The sequence below is a fragment of the Palaemon carinicauda genome, chromosome 36, assembly GCF_036898095.1.
Source record: "Palaemon carinicauda isolate YSFRI2023 chromosome 36, ASM3689809v2, whole genome shotgun sequence".
NCBI classification, from domain to species: domain Eukaryota; kingdom Metazoa; phylum Arthropoda; class Malacostraca; order Decapoda; family Palaemonidae; genus Palaemon; species Palaemon carinicauda.
Window position 1 is genome coordinate 56,345,205 of NC_090760.1, and position 5,000 is coordinate 56,350,204.

The window sequence follows — 5,000 nt, forward strand, 5'->3', positions numbered from 1 at the left end:
ATTTGATCTGTAATTAGGGGTGGCATCATAAATAGGTTATTTGTCGATATATCGACAATCCTTTGATTTCTTCCTTAAAAACAGGCATTTCTTCAGACATGTTTAAGCTCTTGTACAGTGATCATCGGCATTATGCCTTCTTATAAGAGATAAAACCGACTTGTTTGGGAATTTTAAAGACGAGTAACAATGAGGAGTCTTTCACAGATCCTCCAAGATAAAATCTATATTTTTAGACTTCAAGCGTTGGCCAGGAAGACAAATTGTTTCATCAACCATTGTTTAGACTTTACTGTACTTTTGGTCAATTTAACTGACTCGCTCTGCAAAACTCATCATTGCTCTCAGTACAAAATCTTAACCTATAGCTTTATCAACAGTTCAATCTAAGACTAATTGCTAACAATCAACAATATGAATAATCTTTAGTGGCTACGAGCTTATTATGAGCACCATTTGTCTCCAATAAGCTCTGGAGACGAGGCCCTTCCTAACAACAAATTGCTTTTATGCAACCAATCTGATCTGCAATAAACTATTTGGTTTTTCAAATAAAAACTATTTTATTCTAATGGAATACGTATAAAAGTAAAATCACATTATGATACAAATCCCCCCCCCCTCAAAAAAAAATTGTCCATACGTTATAAGTCAAAAGAGAGATTTAGAAAAAAAAAAATATGGAAGTACTGGAGCATGATCGATATTAGGTCTACAATGCAAAGTAATTAGGAATGATATAAAATAATATTAAACTTTGCACCTTCATCATCACTAATTCTGTCAAGATAACTTTTCCATAGGTTAATTAAAAGCATATAAGAAATAGCTGGCACAGTCAGTAGGACACCATGGTACTTCAGTAAATCCAAAGATAAAGATAGATAAAAACATAAAATTACAATATATATTAAATCTTCAAAATCCTTAAACTTATTGAAAATATTTATGGGGCGTATTATTTGTGATTGTGTAATGATGACAGTATTCAACCTAAATCTTTGTATTGGCTCCGTGAAAATCTACAACTAAGGAGATTACTTTTATAGGGAATCACCAATTTGATTACGGAATTCATATATACAGATTTAGAAATTATATTTGTAGTTTCAAGGCTGGGAAAATACACACAGAAGTCTGAATAGGGAAGCACTGTATTCCATGATAATTCTGTTATTTTAGGTTATCTGCAATAACTGATTTTCATGACGACGACGACGTCGGGGTGAGCATCAACTGGGTACTGTCAGATCTAATATATATATTAGATATTGGAGTGATATGAAAGCTATAAGTTACTTATCCACATCTCACATGAAGGGGATAGAAGTTTTGGTAGTAGTATGAATATAAACCTCTGGGAGAGTAATTCACTGAGGGAACTGAAGAGAAGATAAAAGGATTTGAGATCACTTCTAAGTGCCACCCTAAGAGGAGATCAAACAATACGATCGAAAACCTGTCACTCTCACTCTTACACATGAGATTTGTTTGTTTCGTCGAATTTCCCTCCCAAATCCTAAATATTCAGAAGGAATAATGGAACAATGGTGACTTTTTGTGACCTATTTTTGCTTTTTCAGCTGAACAATTTTACTATAAAATTGGACATTGGTTAATATAGAACATTTAGTGTCATTCATACATATTTTTCATTTCTTTCCTCTATAGGGGTTGAATTATAAACTTTTCATTTCATCCTAAAATGAACCTATCTTTCTGTGAAGTTGTGTTAACATTCCTCCGCAGAACCAACCCATCGTCTGTTTACCTATCCGGGTCCTCTGGGATGAGATAGGGCCTTTTTTGAAATATCGAGGTCAAGCGGTGTTTGTTCATATTCAGCGTCGTGTTTACCTCGTTGGGGCCTCGGAAATAAAATGCGTGGTACGAGCATCGGTAAGGACATTTTCTATGCAGTGGCAATCTCTCTCTCTCTCTCTCTCTCTCTCTCTCTCTCTCTCTCTCTCTCTCTCTGTATATATATATATATATATATATATATATATATATATATATATATATATATATATATATATATATATATATATATACATGTGTGTGTCTGTTTGTGTGTGTCTGTGTGTGTCTGTGTGTGTGTTTGTGTATCAATAATGTAACTACTATCACTACTATCATTATTATTATCATCATTATCATGGTTAATGTAGGTGTCATACTTATATGGAATGAGAATCATCTATATCATAAGAAATATCAATATGACCGAGGTTTTGGGTATATTATTTTTCGAATGGAATTTTTCATAATGTAGATACAAAAAAAAAAAAAAAAAAAATATGTTCAAAAGAGTAATATGCTAAAGGCATGTTTAGGTGATAGTTTATCTATTCCTGTAAGCTCTAGGCCAAGGACTTGATTCCGTTACATCATAATGTTAGTTAATGTTTTAGACACGCAGCAAAACTAAAAATTTTATAAAAGGGTAAATCCGTCTTTTACAAAGGAACTTTCGATATTTTGATCTGGGGCATTCTTAAGCTGTGGGGTTTTATGTGCCCTCATCCCTGTTCAGTATAAACAATATCTTGAAAGGGTTTATTCGGGGGGACCATACACATTCTTTAATTCTAAATATATCATTCGTAATAGGTTTAATCTAATCATTTCGAAAACTCAAACTGCAACACATCTCCTTTTTTATGATTACTGTACGGGCATTTTCGTTCCAGGACTCCAGAGAGTCAAAAAAAAAAAAAAATTGTGTTGACGTTTTTTAACTTTTTCGTTAGTTCTCATTAAAGTCTTTTGTTGAGCTTTACCACCAAACGTACCCAGCACTGCTCCACGCAGGATATTTTATACTATCAGTGGTTAACCCTTCATGTTGTACCGTAAGTGTATATCTCCCTCTACCCCTCAATATCAATAGAACCTGTTTGAGCCTCTTCTTTCATGAATTATTTTCTTTGAGTTTTTGTGAGCTTCTTGCTCTGAAACTCTTATATATAAGCTGGCTGTTAGTTGAAGTAAAATTAGTTGCAATCACCTAGCGTCTCAGTTACAACATCACGGCACACTTCCACTTTGGTGATCCTGGAGTTACTAGCTCTCTCACGCCTTCCCCCTCACTGCCGCCACTTACTGCTTGATGATACCACCCTCCAGCCTTGACTCTCTTTTTACAGAAATTCCCATGAAACTACCCACATTTGCAAATACAGACGCATTCGCTTGGTTTCAGCGCACATTAGTACAATTCCGCACTGAGGGTGTGACTTGCTAAAGCACCCAATCAAACTATGTTTTCGCTCCGATCTCTGAAAAATATTTCCTCGAAATCTCTGACTGGTTTTGTAAGCAAAAGGACAACCCAATAGCGTGCAGCACCGTCAAAACTCTTCCTGGAGTAATAATCACCATTGCCAGCTAATTGTTTAGCACAAAAATTTCAGGTCTCTCAACAACCGTTGTGGGATCAAAAGGCTTCGCTCGCCCTCAGGTAAATGACCAGCATCGCTCCTCTGCCACCTACAGCAGACGGCACTCAATGTGATATCTTGCCCAAGAAGGACTTGATAATCAATGTCAACACCCTTATGGACAGCCACTTCACCATCCTCAAGACCTCCATCAACACTGCTACTCTTGACGAAGAGGACAACTATTCAGCATTGACCAATGCTGACATGAAGGCGTTAGGACACAGACGCCTACCCCGTAATGTGCTGGAGCAGCGACAAAGCTGCCCACCAACCCCCACTAACTCATGCTCCAAATAACAACCTCTATATCCACTTACTGATGCCCACCAGCCGCAGTAAGGCTACTACTATCTCAAATTCGGGGCTGCTGCAAAAAAAATTGCAAATGGTTGTCAGTACCAATAAAACATGTCGATAGACCATCGCTTTTTACCGTGGTCTCCTCTGTCACTAATATTTCCTTTTTACATAATACAGGTATGGGCGAGCAATTTTTGGTAGACACAGGTGCTTGCCGTTCTCTTCTGTCAAGGCTAATCTCCAGGACACGACATAGTTTACATAAGTCTGCCAATTTCTGTCTGGTAGTCGCCAAAAGATCTACGGTACCCACCTAGGGTTACGAAAATCTAACAGTTTTTCATTGCCGATGTCACACTGCCAATCACACAGTTAGTCAACGCAGACTCTTACTTGTTGACACCTCTTCAATCCGCCCCCTCCGACCTTGCTCTCTACATCAGCACCCCCACAGATGCCTACGCCCACCTCCTCACGTTGTACCTGGAACTCTTTCGGCCTGAACATCACCAAACGACTAGCGTTCCTGCCAAACATGGTACTTATCACAATATCATGATGACTGGGGCCCCAAGTGTTTGCCAGATTTAGGCATCGGTACCAGATAGCCTGGCAGCCGTATAAACAAACGTTCACTGAAATGGAAGAAATGGTCCTTTGCCAAGAGGCCTGAAGCTCTTTGTCGTCACCTTTACACATTGTACTTAAGAAAGATTGTTCTCTGCGTTCGTGTGAGGATTACGGGCATCTCAACATAGAGAGAGAGCCGGATCACTACCGAAACCCTAACATCGCTGATGTAACCTCATAAATACTGAAGGTATTCTTAATGCTCCATCTCCTGAGTAGGTTTATCAAGTATCCATGAACCCAATAGATATCCCCAAGACCTCTATCACAAACCGCTCAATTACATACACCTTCAATTACTCAAGTTTTTGCCTTCGTAATGCTGGGGACACTTTTCAATGCCTCAAGGATGACATTGCAGCAGACCTCCCCTTCTGTGTTTGTTACATAGATGACATACTTGTGTTCTCTTCCTCTAATGAGAAAAACGTATGTCACTTACGCATCATGCTCGATTGCTTACAACAGAGTGGCCTAGTAATTGGGCAAATGTACCTTTGGTCCTAACAAAGTATCATTTTTAGGGGACCGCATCACTCATGAAGGAGTTCAAGCCCTCCTTGAGAAGGTAGTAGCCGTTCAGAACTTTCTCACACCTTTGGCTGTCAGAGCATTGGAAGAATT